We start from the raw sequence: 16,165 nt of genomic DNA on the forward strand, positions 1-16,165 counted from the left end.
TGAATCTTGGCATAAATATTTAATGGAGCAACATCAAGGTATACAAGAGTGGGGAGTGTGCTGAGGGAAGAGGCTCTAGACAGGGAGACAACTGAGTTGGAACCGGCGTAGAAATAGGTCCAGAAAGTTCTATTGTCTCCAAGAGGGAAGCAGGATCTCCTTTGAACCGAAGTTGGGTGCCTCGGTGTGAAAATAGAGGAGCTGCTTTGCAAAACGTAAACCACTGTGGACATAATGGGAAGTCGTATTTTTATTATTCCTTTCAATATTTACTTGAAAGATAGCATTGGATTATTTGCCTGGAATATGGTAACTATTGAGGGAGCTAGTACAGGCAACATAAAACTCCAGGTGGGATGAGATGAGCATTCCCTTGAGAGGATATAATTGTTTTTACAGGTGTATGGATTTGCAAAAGTGAAGCCTAGGCAGAGCGAGAAGAGGCAGAGGGTGCAGCTAGGGGAAAGCTCGAAGGACACAGTCTAGTTACCTGAACCCGTCATGTGGTCAAGATTATGTGAGTGCTGGGACCACAGAACAACCCCAGATAGACGTGGCCTGTGACCGTAGAGGTCACCATTGGCCGGGGGAGGCGGTCTCTCAGAAATCGCCACGTAGGGTAATCAGTACGAGGCCAAGAGAGGAGCCATGGGGGCGATAGGATAGATCGGGGCTAAATCCCAAAAGGCTTCCTGGAGGGAGCAGCTTCCAGGTCACGCCCTCACGGCTGATGGCCCATGTTGTCAGCACTTGCTTCCTTGTCTGGCGCTTCCCACTCAGCGGAAAGCCCCACGAGGAGAGAGACCCAGAAACCTAAAAGGGGCACGTAGGAGGCGACGATCCAAAGGGTCTTCATCAACGTAAAACTCTTTAATTTACACGGATACATAAATGATCGTTCACGCCAAGACGCACTCGTTGAGCGGAAACCTGGGCCCCTGCGTGGCCGGTACATTCTCAGCCCTCGGAAAAGCATGTCCTTGCGGTTGCGCGGAGTGTGGAGCCGAGAGAAAGCAGAGCAGAGGATGCCTCTTCCTGAAGTTCCTTGAAAAACTTTCAAACGGGAACCAAAAATAGACCGAAGCCCCCCTTGCTCCCTGTTTCTCTCCACCATCTGTCAGCCCCACTCCCCTGGGGAGAAGCTCAGGCTGACAGTAGCCGAGTGAGGGAACAGGGCTGTGGGTGGGGAAGTTTTCTTTTTTTCTGCCAGGCTGAGTTATTAATTAGCTTCCCGGAAGGTAGGGAACGAGCAGCCTTCGTCTCCTCACTTGACAAACGCTGCACCCAGAGGTCCTGCGGCCGTGGTCCCCCGAGGCCGAGCCAGAGTCCTGGGGCCGCCGGGGCTCTCTGCACCGCGCCTCTGACCACAGGCCCTAAGTGGTCGCAGGGCCTCCCCCTCAAGGACGCGGGGGGCGGGGGAGGCCCTTGCGGTGGGTCTTCCCAGCTCCTTGGCAAGCCAAGTGTTTCCTGACTTCCTTCCCCGAACGCCCCGGTCCTCACACGAACTTGGCAACAGATGCTGTTTACTCGAAGCAGGACGATCTCGCCCGACGCACAGCAGGATCCGGGCCTGTCGGCTTGCGGCCCGTGGCCCCGGGAGCTGGGGGGCGGCGGGCAGGTGGAGGCTGGGTCGTGGTGAGGGGGTGCAGACCTGGGGGCCGGGACCAGGGCTCTGAGCCTGCTCGTCCTCTGGGGGAGCAGCAGCTCTGCCTGGGGGGCCCTGCTCCTGCCTCCGCCTGATGCCAGGGAGGGGGGCTTCCACGTGGCCCCTCACCATCGTTCAGCTTCCCTGCACCTGACAGCCACCAGCTGCGCGTCCCCACGCATTTGAGCCCGAACACTCCCCTGAGGCATTAGATCCCGAGAAGGACCCGGCCGGTTCCTTCTACACCGTCTCCCAGCCGAAGTCTGCTGACCCCCGGGTGTGGGCACCGCACCGAGCTGGGACAGCCTGGGGGCGGAGGAGGAGCGTCCAGTAAAATCGCAAAAATTATAATTACAGGGACGCCTGGGGGCTCAGTGGTTGAGCGCCTGCCTTCAGCCCAGGGCGTGACCCCGGGGTCCCGGGATCGAGTCCCGCGTCGGGGTCCCCCCCAGGGAGCCTGCTTCTCCCTCTGCCTGTGTCTTTGCCTCTCTCTCTCTCTCTGTCTGTCTTTCATGAATAAATAAACAAAATCTTTAAAATAATAATAATAATAATAATAATAATAATAATAATAATAATATATGGTACAACTGAAACCCAAGGAGCCAGCATGATGTCCTCCGTGTCATAGAGCAGGTCTGTAAAGGGGCCAGAACTCAGACCTGGTATCTGTAATGACCCCACACGTTTCAGGGAAGCATCGCACCACGTAGGTGAACACGTGGAGGAAGACCTCCGTACCCGCCCCAAGAATCCACCTGGCCCCCCCTCCCTGCACGAGGACCCCATGGAAAAGGTCTGAATCCCCCCTCCTGCTCGCCCACCACGATTAAACCCCAGGTACTAGGTGTGTGCTTCCCCGCTGCGCCTCTCGGTGGGACAAGGACCCAGGGGGTCTGCCCGGATGGACAAGCCCTAGAACTGCCTGTGGACCCCTCGCTGTTGGGAGCTTGGCCTGACTTTAATCTGCTGGAGTGCCCACGCCTTTTTCTCCTTTTAGCAGCTTCCAGTGGAAATCACAAAAAAATTTACTCACTATGTAAGTTTGACTAAAGCAGAGCTGCCCTGACCTTATTTGGGGGTGAGGACTTCCAGGGTCATAGGGACCCAGTTCCCTTTTTCCTGGGACAACTCCCTTGGAAGATCTTCAGGACCTGAGGGCCACAGTTTAAAAATTGCTGGTCTGAAAAAAATAAAAATAAAAAATAAAAATCGCTGGTGGGGCACCTGGGTGGGTCAGTTGGATGAGTGTCTGACTCTTGATTTCAGCTCACATTATGATTTCAGGCTCATGAGATCGAGCCCCACGTCAGGCTCTGCACTGGGCACGGAGCCTGCATGAGATTCTCTCTCCATCCCTCTGCCCCTCCTCCCTCCACTTGCTCATGCTCTCTCTCTCAAAAGAAAAAAAAAATTGAAATTTGAAAATCAAAAAAAAACATTGCTGGTCTGACCTAACACCTTATTTTGCAGAAGCAGCTGTGCCCGGGTCTACCTCTTGCACGGGGGTTATAGATCCAGCAGTGACATGGGAATGGATTACTTACACCTGCTCTATAGGATTCTTGGGGAAGGCCTGGTGAGGTCCTGAATATCTAAACACTGCAAATTGCAACAATATCCATAAAGGAGCTGGTGGTGTGCAACGCCCAGGCCCACCATTTGATAGCTGCATGAACGAATTGTTCTGGACCAATGTCTCCGCCTGTAAAATGGGAACAATAAGGGTCCCTGTCTCACAGTCTTAGGTAAAATGGGAACAATAAGGGTCCCTGTCTCACAGTCTTAGGTAAAATGGGAACAATAAGGGTCCCTGCCTCACAGTCTTAGTGTGCGGTTGAGGCGGGGTAATGCCTACAGGACCTTTCATCTAATTGCTAGACGTGTGCCAAGTGCTCCCAACGGCTTGTTGCATCTTCTCCGTCATCAGCATCACCATCATTATCTTCATTTGAACTGTTGTTTCTCACTTTGATAAAACTGACCCAGGTCCCCCCGTATCTTTCCCCTGGGATGTGAACGGGGAGCAGCATGGCCTCAGAAGGTGACAGAGGAAGCCGTCTGTGACTACACGGGGACATTCACTCTGTGAATGAGGTTGACGCCAAGTAAACCCAGTTGAGAGATGAAGGCAGAGATGCTCATGATATTCTTTGGGCACCTGTAACCAGCCACACGAGGGAATGTTTATCTTCTGGGCTTTTCGGTTAGCCAGCGCCCCGATATTTTCTTTAACACCCCCCACCCGCTCACACAGGCCCTGGTCAGAGGCCCAGAGAAGGGAGGTGTCCTGCCCGCGGCCCCCGGCAGGTGGGAGACGCCCAATGCCCTTCCTCTCCTGGCCATGCTCTTCCTCTCTACCTCCCAGACGGCGTCCTCCACCCAGCCTTTACCTTCCTCAGTGCCAGAGAAACCCGGGATCGCTCATACGGCCATTTGTTCTTCTTCCAAACCCAACGCCCGCAAACCATTCCATGCGAATGTGCCTTGGCGAGGGAAACAGTCCAATTACTGGTCTAATGAGCCAGCGTTCGTCTCATCTCCCCCATAAAGGCACGCGTGGCCCCAGCGCTCCCGGAGCCCCGCTCCAATGACGGCGGAGGGATGGAGAAGGAGCCCTGCTCGGCAGTTCAAACCCACTGACTGCATAGGCTGGAAAATGAAATGACTGATACCATGTAATTAGGCCTTAATTATTTATCATTTTTGGTTAATTACTGCCACTTGCAAGTTAACAGGTTGTAAAACTCTTGGGCTGTGTTTATTAAATGTTAGGCGATCATTAGCAAGGAAGTGCCATCCTCCAGTGTTAATGAAATATCCGTAAAAATCCATGACCTCTAGCAATGCAGGACTTGGGGCCACTTGGGAGAGTACCGTGGATTCACAGCTAATCGTACATTTTTGGAACCAGGATTTCCACATTCGGGAAGAAGACTTGAAGGGAAGGTTGCAGCGCCTCTTTGTGCTCTCCCACGATTCCTCTGGTGTACAGGGCACGAGCACGGCAAGGAGGGTGGGGGCAGCAGGAGGAGGAGGAGGAGGAGGAGGAGGAGCAGCTCCTGTCTCTCCTCGGCGTCACGGTGCCTAAATGTCTGCCATCGGGAAGTCATTCTTTGGGGTTCAGTGTTATCCAAACTACGCCGACGTCCTTCAGAAAGTAAATATCCCTCTGGGAGACGTTCTTCACAATTAAATGGAAAATGTGGCCTTGCAGTAGCCCTTCCGAAAAAAAAGAACCGGAGGTTTTTGCAAGTGATTCATTCAATAGGAGTCCACAGACAAACTAGGTGAGCATCAGGCCATAATAACATAAGTATAAGAACTAGAACAAAGGAGGTGAAACCACAGGCACACTTCAACTGGAGTTACAGATGCAGTTCTATAGACCACATTTTGAAAGGAGCATTGAAAGGCCAGAGTGAGTTCTTGACAAGTAAATTGGATAATGAGAGGGAAGAACCTATTTCACAGGAAGATCTCTTGAAAGAATTGAGAATGTTTAGCCTGGAAAGGCGTAGGCTGGCTAGATAGCTTGACAGTTGTCTTCAAATACCTTAAAAGCTTCCATGTGGATTGGAAACAAATTTATTCTATGTGTCCCCAGAAGGCAGGTCTAAGGGATAAAAGCTACTAAGAGGCGAGCTTCAGCCTTAAAACGCTGTAGAAAGTGAGGGTTGCCCATCAATGGGATTGGCTGACTCGAAAGGTAGTGAGTTCACCTTCTCAGAGGTATGTAAGCAGGACCCTGACAGTCACCTTAGAAACACCGTGGGGAGGAATCTTCTCACTAGATGGATGGCTGAATGAAAGAGGTTTAAATGGTTCAAGTTCTATGAATTTGAACTCATTAATACTGTACTATCAACTATCTGGTTCCACGTCTTTCCCCGGTGCCAGGAGCTGGGTTCTCTCCCGGAGGAACTAGGCCCCATCTGTCCAGGGAGGGCCAAGCTTCGTGGTCTTCCAAGATGTCTCTACATCTACGGTCTACGGTGAGAGTGTTGTGAGTTCTAACGTGGAAGGAGTTCTGTGCCCTCACCCCCTCCACAATCCCTACCTGAGCCCCCGTGTCTTTGCTTAGGAAGCACAGAAAAAGAGGCCTGTCTGTAGGCTGCCTCTCCGAGATGCCCCGAGGAATAATGAGGCCGTTTGTCCTCCTCTGAGCTCTGTGCTGAATGCTCAATCACCATCGAGAGGCACTTGGACGCAGACACCTCAGGTATATAATACAATATTAGAGGCACAGAAAAGCATCCAAAGATTTGTAATTAAAGAATCAATCAACCCATCCTTTCTCTCTTTATAAACTCATCCCAAGCAAGTGACAAGTGGTTGCCTTCAAGGTCATAGAGTATACGTTTGTGGATTTAACATGAAATGAAACATTTGACAGGAACAAAGAGGTGTTGGCATCCATCATCGATCCGGCCACCGTGTGGGGAGCCGACACCGCACAGGGCACCGTGGGGTGCAGAGGCTGGGGATGGTGTGGTGTCCTCTTTAAAGATCTTCCAGTCTGGCAGGAAAGTGTGGAGTTTTGCAAAAAGAGCTCCTCTATACCGACAGAGGCTCACCGCCTAGCTCTGGACCCGCACCGCCCAACAGAGTCTCCGGCATACAGTCGGCGTTCGCTTCTCGTTTCATGAATAAATCCTCGGACAAAAGTTTTCTGGGCCCGTGAAGAACGGAGAAGTTAAAGCACCAGAGGAGGTCAGAAGAGGAAGAGATTCCTGCCGAAAGAGAAACTCAGGGAAGGTTCGTGGAGGAGGCCGACTCATGGAGCCTCGAAGGAAGGAAAGATGGAAATAGAACATTCCAGATAGTGGTTTCAGCAAGGCCAAAGTCTCAGAGCAGGGGAGTGTGAGTCAGATGCACACAACTCCTTGCGATCATCCCATCCTCTCTTCCCTTGCAGGTCTGCCTGGGCTAAGCTGACTCCTCATTGGTGTGTCTCTGCCCTCAGTTTCCCCAGCGTGGATCCAGCCCACCCGGCACTGCCGGCCTTACCGTAGCCCTGAAGCACGGTTGGCATCCTGGCCCCGGCCGTGGGGAAGCACGTGCTGACTCCCCACGCTCGGCTCAGCGGGGTTCCAGCCTGACCCCGGGCGAGCTGGCCGCAGTGTTCCTGAAGGACCTTCCACTGCCCCGTCCCCCCGGTCCCACTGCCTCACTTCCCTGTGCTCCCCGGTGCGTGATCTCCGTGCTTCCACGTCTCCGCTTGTGCTTCTTCAGATACAAAAATCCTTCCCTTAGAATTTTCAGGTCTGAATTTTATCCGCCTCTCAAGGTTTCAGTTTAGGGCCACCTTCTCACGAATCTTTGTCCGGCCTTCCCTGGAAGTCATCTGTGAGCCCCTGTGTCCACACCTTCTTCACTCTTAGCTCCTGTTTCTCTTTCCGTGCAGCTGGACGAACACATGCTTTGTGTCTCTCAAAGTAAAATTGCCTTAAGGACGGTTTTTCCCAGAACTTGGGGCCAGAACAGGTAGCAATGGGAATGCGGACGCCCTCCCACGTTTCTGCCAGATTCTCCGAGGGCCCCCGGGGGCCATGTGTGTGCGGCTGCCCCCTGCGAGCTGGGGCTACCGACACGAGAGCAGACACACTCACGAAGCTGGGCCACTCAGATCCCACCGCGGGAACGAGAAGGAAGAAAGAGTGACGGAGACGACTGGGTCTGCGTCTTCTCACGGCGAGCTCCAAAAGATGCCGGTGATCTCCCTGCTGAAGTCCTTGGAACCGCTCAGTTTTCTCCCTGAGTTATCCGGTTTGGTCTGGTCCGGCCGATTCTTACATCTTTCACCGTATCGGTGTGCTAGTGCAAACCGTAGCAAAGTATCACAAGCTGGGTGGCTTCAACAACAGAAATGTCTTATGTCATCGTTCAAGAGGCTGGAGGTCCAAGATCAGGGTGTCAGTGGGGCTGGTTCTGTCTTAGGATGTGAGGGAGAATGTTCTAGGCCTATCTCATGCCGTGCAAATGGCCATCTTCTCCTTGTGTGTTTTCATATTGTGGTCTCGTGTGTGTGTGTGTGTGTCTGTCTGTCAGTTGCTGTGTCCAAATCCCCCCTTTTGATAAGGACACCAGTCATATGGGATTAGGGGCCCCCTGGACTCCAGTGCGACCTCATATTAACTAATAGCATCGGCAACGATCCTATTCCCAAAGAAGGTCATATTCTGAGGTACTGGGGGGTTCAGAATTCAGTGTGTGACTTTTCAGTGGGGATGTGGGAGGGGGTGGGGGCGGGGGACACAGCTCAGCCCATAACAATCTTTTTGGCTTTTGAAGACTGAGCTGTTTGGGGATTACTCAATACTCACCCTTTTGTTTTCTTAAGATATTCAGAATTGAGTTGCTCATAACCCAAGGACCTCGATAGATCAGGTGAATGAGGGAACAGGTAAGTTAGTAAAGATAGAACAGAAGAGTGACAGAGTGAGGGATGGGTGGGTGCACGAGTTAGCGAGTGAATATGGTCACACTGCTCCCCCCATCCACCCTTCATTTTCTCCATATCCCCTCTGTAAGTAGGAGTTATCAATACCACGGGGCAGGGCTGGGCAAGTGGAAGGTCCACTAGGGCCCCCTCCTCATACCCTCCGGTTTGGTAAGTTGTCAACCAGGGAATATTTCACTAGAACCGGTAACAAGGAAGATGAGACAGTGTTTCCTTTGCTAAAGCCTGTACTGCTTCGGGGAACCAGACAGAAAGAGCATCAATTACTTAGGAGAAAAGTCGCATTTTATGCAGCCAGGGAACATGAAGGGGGCGCGGTCACGGGGACCAACGAGCATGCGAGCTCTCCGTGGTCTCTACTGGGAGGAAGAAGGCTGCCCATCAGCTAATTTTAACAAACGCCGCCGAGTAGTTGCAGTTTCCCCACGGCCCATGTCTCTCCTCTTTCTAGCATATTAATGGGAAACAGGAGTCGTTGTTGGAGGATTTTAGCATCTCCACCTCCACCACTTTGCCTGTGGAATATGGAACCCCAGATAACATAGGGGGGCAAGGAGATGCCCTCGAACTCTCCCATCGCTTCTGGCAGGACCCTCGGGCATCCCACCAACGGGCGGTCTGTGCCCCCCGCGGGGTGTAGGGCGGCCCCATGGTGGAGACCTGCTGGAAACCTCTTCCACAGCCCCATATGCAGGCGCTCACCCTACAGACTGCCGGTGGTCTCCTGCAGAGACGCCTTCCACAGAGGCAGAACTAAGACACACCTATTTGACAGCGTGTCCTCTCTCGGATCCTTGGTCACCATGATACAGGCTTGTTTGCTCCCTCTCTTCTCGCCTTCCTTCCTCCTCCTACTGCCACCTGTTCTCCCGCTCGCCTTCGCTCAGATCCTAAGGACGTTTGTCAACTGCACACTCCGGGGAAAGAATTCGGCTGGGAACTTGAGCGTGGCCTCCCAATCCACACACCCTCATGAATAGTCTTTTCATTAAACAGATAGGGAACCTGGGCAGAAGCAGGCCCTCCTGACGACTCCTTCTAAAATATCCTTGCAGGTACGCTGCGTCATGGAGCCCTCCTGCCTCCTGATGCGTCACTGCCTGATGTCATCTGGACTGTCTGCGAGTCGGTTGTCTGTGTTCCTGAAGGGAGGCACATTCCTGGAGGGCGGGGCTCACCCCGACTCCTTCCCCGCTGGATGCCCGGCATCCGCAGGTGGTACAGCAGGTGCCTGATACATAAACAGAAGGCCGAGGGCTCTGATGATTGGAAAAAGTCTCCCTAAAGAGGCAGAATTTATTTTATCTGGGATTGGCAGGATTAGAAAACGCATTCGGCGCAAAAGGACACAGGATGAGCAAGGGTGTGGAGGTGAAAACTTTCAGAAAGCAGACATGATGGGATCCCTGGGTGGCACAGCGGTTTGGCGCCTGCCTTTGGCCCAGGGCACGATCCTGGAGACCCGGGATCGAATCCCACGTAGGGCTCCCGGTGCATGGAGCCTGCTTCTCCCTCTGCCTGTGTCTCTGCCTCTCTCTCTCTCTCTCTCTCTGTGTGACTATCATAAATAAATAAAAATTTAAAAAAAAATAAAAAAAAAAAGAAAGCAGACATGAGGGCTCCGGAATACGCACATGGGTACTCTTCTAAAATGCTGGGTTCAAGGTCACCTGGGGGACTCAGCGGTTGAGCATCTGCCTTTGGCTCAGGGTGTGACCCCGGGGTCCCGGGATCAAGTCCCACATCGGGCCCCCAACAGGGAGCCTGCTTCTCCCTCCGCCTGTGTCTCTGCCTCTCTGTGTGTCTCATGAATAAATATTAAAAATTAATTAATTAATTAATTAATTAAAATAATAAAATAAAATAAATAAAATAAAATAAATTAAAATAAAATAAAATAATAAAATAAAATAAAACAAAATAATAAAATAAAATAAAACAAAATAAATTAAATTGAAATAAAATAAATAAAATAAAATAAAATAAAATAAAATAAATTAAAATAAATTAAATTAAATTAAAGTAATAAAATAAAATAATAAAATAAAATAAAATAAATTAAATTGAAATAAAATAAATAAAATAAAATAATAAAATAAAATAAAATAAAATAAATTGAAATAAAATAAATAAAATAAAATAAAATAAAATACTGAGTTTCAGCTTGGTGACAAGCAAACTTTGATGGCGTAGAATAGGCCAGGGTGTGACACTGGCTCACTTGAACTATATCTGGGGCTTCAAGAGGGAGCGTGCAGTAGAGCACAATTCCAAATAGCTGGATTCCGATCCTAACTTGGCCAGACATCGCCTGCAGCAAGATCGGGAAATGTGGAGCCGAAGAGACCACAAGCCTCACTACGCACACAGACGAGGCCAACCGCCTCCGAAGGCTGGTAGTGGGGCCATTCTCCCTTCTGGTCCAACCAACACCCCATTAGCAACAGAAGCCAGAGTAGGTTTGGGGTTTTTTTTGTTTTGTTTTGTTTTTTAGCTGAATCTGGTCCTTTCCAAATCCCTCCAACGGCACTCCTTCACCATAGAGCAAACTCCAGAGTGCCCGCCCTGGCCCACAAGACCCTCCGGGGCCTGGCCTCTGCGACCCTGACCTTGCTGTCCTTAGGACATGCCAAGCACATACGCACCTCAAGACCTTTGAACTTGTGGTTTGTTCAGCCTGGAAAGCTTTCCACCGGCTATCGTCATGCCTTAGTCTCTGTCTTCCATCGGTTCTGGGTTTCAAAGTGATCCCTTTCAAGAGGCAATTTTTCATTCTATATAAGACACCGTCTAGCAGAGAGTTCCATCACGCTCGGCGGCTTCCGTTGTACTTGTAGGTCTGATAGTCTCCACTCCCTTGTTTGTCTGCTTACGGACTGACTCCCTACCTGAAAGGATGCTCCACGAGGATAGTTCTGTTCGCTTTGCTTCCTTTGAGAACAGTTCCTGGCCCAAAGCGGGTGCTCAATAGGTCGGTGTTGAATTAATGAATACGGGTCTTAGAATGATGCGGGTCTTAGAATAACCGTACGGCTTCATATGACAATAGGTCACTGCTAATTGACGACTGAGCCAAGACGAAGCATAGGCGCCCTGCTTCCCAGCTCAGTCTTCTGTCTTTGCTCAGAGTGATCATGACCATCTCTTTTCTTCATCTATTAAATGGGCATAATGTCTCCACCCAGCCTTCCCTGGAGAAGCTACATTAATATGCATAATGAGAAAGTTCCTTGTAAAGCAAACGAATGCAAGCGATTTGTGGGGATTTAAAGAGGCCACAATGAGGAGAGTTGTAATAATCAGCTAGAGGGATGAGTGCTTCAGCTTCTTGGGCCAGGCCATCCTATGCATGTCACCACCCCATGCGCCCCAAGCTCCTGGGACGGTGTCACAACTATCAAGGAACCTCGGGTGGAACAGTTAACTAGGGCACTGATTGTGGGAACCGGAATAAATGCAATTTGAATGAGGCATACAGCACATTTTGGGAAACGTCTCAAGAATAGTTTTCAAGTGGGATGGTGACCAGCTGTTCTCCTTCTCTGCTCAGGAAGGGGGAACCACCGTGGGATTTAGGGACAAGCCGTAAGAGAAACGATGATGGCCTTAGGGAGTTGTGCATCGTGGGAGGCACAGAAGGGAGCCAGGGGCATGGCCGCAGCAGGAGGCTCACCGTCCCTAGCTACCTCCTCCAAAACGAACCGCCGTGGCTCCCTGTGCTTGGAACCCTGCCGCGGCTCCGCACCTCCCGGGTATAGATGCCAAATGAATTAGCTGGACATCAAAGCCTCTCCTCCGGCAGGCTCTTCAGCTGCCTTCTTGCAGGATCTCGGCTCACACTGTACTGTCCAGTATCACAGATCTCGTCGTGTTTTACACACGCACCCCTCACTGCTTCCTTCCTCGTCTGCTTAGAGGAACATTCACCTCCCCTGAGCCTGCACCACCGCCTCCTGGCCTTAGAGATGCAGCGGTGCCTTTATTTCCCAGCGGACCCCCTAAATATGTACCCCCCTCCAGGAAGCCCCCGGGCCTGGTGCAGCCCCATCGCTGTCATCCACGGCTGTCTCCTGGCCTTCGTCACAGCTCCCCTCGCCTGGGAGACAGGGGCAGACACCGGGGCATGGCCCCAGGACAGAAGCGCCCAGGTGCTGCTGCAGTATTTCCGCTCTGGGCCTTCCCGTGGCTGCGGCTACGGAGCCTTCCCACAGCCACAGGGGGCGGGATGGCTTCGGGACCCCGTTTCCCCACCAGAAGCTGCACCGGGCCTCGGGGTCACGGGCGGCCTCGGGGCGCAGAGTGAAGCTGGATCCGGCCCCGGGGCCGCTGCCTCAGACCAGGCCTCTTCCCCAAGCTGCCCTGCGGCCCTGCACATCCTGGGAGAAGGGGAGCTGCCGAGGCCACAGCGTCTACATGGGGCCCGGGGGGCCGCTCCGTGGGCCGGACACTGCGGCAGGCGACACTCAGGGTACAAGGAGCGGCAGGGAGCGGAGGGCTGCGCGGGAGATGGCAAGGGCTCAGCACTCCTGCTAGAGTCGGGGGGAAATTAGTCAAGGTGTCGAAGAGCCGAGGAGATCCATATGCGGCCTCCTAAGAAGACCTGGATCACAGGAACAAAGGCTGTGGAGGCAGATCACGGCGCCGGGGGCTCAGCTCAGGCCACGACCCCGGGGTCCCGGGATCCAGTCCCACATGGGGCTCCCTGCTCAGCGGGGGTCGGCTTCCCCCTCGGCCCCCCCTCCACTCATGTGCTCTCGCTCTCTTAAATAAATAAATAAATAAATAAATAAATAAATAAATACCTGAAAAAAAAAACTGTGGTGGCAAATCAATGCATAAATTCCTAAAGGAGAGCAGCCCAGGTAGTTCAGTGGTTTAGCACCGCTTTCAGCCCAGGGCGTGATCCCAGAGATCCAGGATCGAGTCCCACGTCGGGCTCCCTGCATGGAGCCTGCTTCTCCCTCTGCCTGTGTCTCTGCCCCTCTCTCTCGGTATCTCTCGTGAATAAATAAATAAAATCTTTAAAAAAAAAAATAAATTCCTATAGGAACTGGGGCTGCCCCGCAGACTCACATTCAAGACCATGGTGTTGGCTTTTATGGTGCTGACTCCCCACTCTGAGCGAGAACGGCTCCCACTCAGCATCCTCCACCGCATTCCTGAGAAGTGGCCAAGGTACCCGCGGCCCCCACTCCCTCGGGCTCCGCCCTACCGGCCACCACGATGTATTATAATTGCTCTCTTTACACTCTTTGTCACTAGCCGTGAGCTCCCTGATGCAGGGGACAGGACTTACCAGATTTGTTTTGCTGGGACAGCACCCAAACCATCCATCCACCTGGTAAATAAGTACTTGAAGCATCTGCCCTTCACAGGTATGGTGCTCGATTCTAAGAATGCCAGGGAAAACAAAATATGATCGCAGGCCTCGGGGATCTTACAATCTAATAGGAGAGAAGAGCAAATAAACAGAAAGTATAATATCATACGGTTAAGTGTTCCGATAAAAGAAAATGTCTGGGAGGATAGGAACGTAGAGGAGCCACTGACCTGGGTCTAGAGACTCAGAAAAGGGCCTTTCATAGAGGACTTTTCATAGAAGTTCAAATGAAAGTAGAGGAATCAGCCATACAAATGGTGAGACGGGAGGGGTGAGGTGGGGACAAATTTCAGGATTGGGGACCGTCAGGTGCTTTGGCTCAGAGGCAAGAAACTATGGGGGCGGAGAGCAGACCAGGGTGGATGGCACAGGAGTCAGTGTCTTTGTAACTAGGGAGGTGGCAAGGTAAGAAATTTAATTTTATTTTGTGTATAATTGAAAGACATCAAATAGTTTTCTGGGTTTTTTGTTGATTGGGGTGAGTTTTTTTGTTTTTTTTTTTTTTTTTGCAGGGGAATGCATGGGTAGACTAGATATTTAATAATCACATGCTATGTGTTCAATTCATATTTAATGAATATGAGAATGAATAAATGGACAAATAAATTTTTTAAAAATGAGCGTCCAGGAATACATTTTCCTAATAAAACATGTTTGATGTTATCAGCTACCTGCTGGGTCAGGAAGGAAGAGGGAGGAGAGATGGTACAGCTTGATCTCTAGGAGGTGAATGTGACTGAGCCCTCTCGGGGCTCGGGGCTGGCTTAGCTGCTTCTGGGGTACAGGCCAGAGGGTAAGTGAGAAGGCCTCCCGTACCACCTTGCCAATCAAGCTTTAGGCAGCAGTATACAGAAGGCGAATAAATGAGACGTAAATCCCCTGCAGGATGGTTCAGTTTGGGTCTACCAAAAGGCTCGAGACAATTCGGCGATCCGTATTGAATTATACAGTGCGAGTTAGAGACGTCTGGAGCCTCTTCCAAACCTCGGAGGAGGTGACCCTAAGGAAAACCCATATCCTCTTAGAATCAGTGCTCGGCATAGTCCTGGGGCGGCACAGCATATAGAACAGATCTGGAGACTAGCAGAGGATGGCGTTCAATGCAAACACTTCCAGAGTCCCTCAGATACTCAAGATTCCATATGAGGCAGCCCGGAGGAGAGAGATGAACAAGAAAGTGGTGACCCCATGCAGGGAGTTCACAATCCTGTAATGAGAGACTTTTAAGAAACACAATTATACAACCTCAAGTCCAGGTTGAATAGAATAAGAAGACAAATAATAACAGGAAATTACTTTCTGTTAGAGGAAATAAGAATATTTTATGGCGCGGACATGACATTTTCCTGGGTCTTTCATGTAGGATTCTGATGGACTGATACGGTGACGGCAAAGCAGGGCATTTTAGGTTGAGGAAATTAGATTTGCAAAGATTTTCTTCACGTGGTGAAGAAAGCAAAGGGCACGTGCTGGTGGAGGAGGGGGTCTGATCCGACGGGAACGGTGGACGCTGGAGACAGATGAGGCCGCACGGAGTCTGCAGCCAGACAGAAGGTTCTCCCAGCTCGTGCCCGAGAGCCCCGATCTCACCCCCTCCGAACGGTAGGGGCACCACCAGACAGTTCGAATGCAGGACAGGCTCGGCTGCAGGATGGAGGGGGAACGGCCCCGTCTCTCTCCAGGGGTGCGACGTGCGCGACTCCGAGAGAGGAGGTGTCTGGACCCTCTGATTCCAATTCTATTTCAAGGCGGGAGCCAAGTCTTGCAGGGGGCGGGGGGTGCCTCCCCTCCCTGTGCTTCATCCCAGCAGCCGGGGGACCCCACATATTCTCGCTTCATTACAGAGGAGCTGAGGCACCAAATGAACCATTGTCTCCTAATGGGTCTGGCTGCATCTGGAGTCGGCCCATCAAGTGAATTAACGAGCAGCTTTCGCGAGGGCTTCAGGTCCTGCTGCCTCGCAGGCGGACCACAGATCTGCAGTGGTGGCAGCCAGGAACCCAGGAGGCCAGGGTGAAGACCGAGGTGGCAAGAGAAGAAAAGGCCCCAAGAGAAACATCCTGCAGGGTTTATGATGTGGCGAGTTTCCTGTAAAATGAGAAGGGAAAGAGAAGAGGACATTTGACGTCCTTCCATCCCTCAGTCCCCATTTGGGAGAAGCCACACACGTTGCCGGGAGAACCATGAAGCCTTTATTGGACTGGGGTGGCCTGAGCATTCAGCTGGGAACGATTTTCTCCAGAACGGGGAGCCAGGCCAGGTGCTGTTTATCATCCTCACTTCTCTGACTCACTTCCTTCCCCAAAGACCCAAGAGGGAACACACAAGTACGTGACAAATGACCCTTTTCCCAGAGAATAATTCAGAGTTTGGCCACCATTGCCTATACACACAGATTGTTTCTCTGAGGCCTCAAGATGGAATGCAAATTCGGGAAGGCAACGCAGTTCATCTTCTAGGGGAATGAGCGTCCAACCCTGCCAATGTCCCGCTCAATTTCAACTAATGGCTTTACTTTTGAGCACCCACTACATGACGGGGACCAAGCCACATGGGACCACATACCTCTTCTCACATGGATGGAGGAAACGATAGAATGAAGTCGTAGTCAAGCACAGAGAAGTTAGAGAAAGATCTGGAGGTCTCAGTGAATCCCAAACCGTGCTCGAACAGAATA

General features: G+C 51.5%; 1 long non-coding RNA gene across 2 annotated transcripts in view; it reads right to left on the bottom strand.

The window, feature by feature from the left end:
* Positions 1 to 16,165, bottom strand: part of LOC140641954 (uncharacterized) — a 122,985-nt gene that overhangs the window by 25,431 nt on the left and 81,389 nt on the right. For both annotated transcript variants that reach the window (XR_012038550.1, XR_012038549.1), the window contains exons 2-3: positions 13,659 to 15,576; positions 13,405 to 13,552 (exon numbers count right to left, since the gene is read on the bottom strand). This is a non-coding gene — a long non-coding RNA (uncharacterized lncRNA). The remainder of the gene's footprint in view (positions 1 to 13,404; positions 13,553 to 13,658; positions 15,577 to 16,165) is intronic.

This window comes from Canis lupus, chromosome 10, assembly GCF_048164855.1.
Source record: "Canis lupus baileyi chromosome 10, mCanLup2.hap1, whole genome shotgun sequence".
In the NCBI taxonomy this organism is placed as follows: Eukaryota; Metazoa; Chordata; class Mammalia; order Carnivora; family Canidae; genus Canis; species Canis lupus.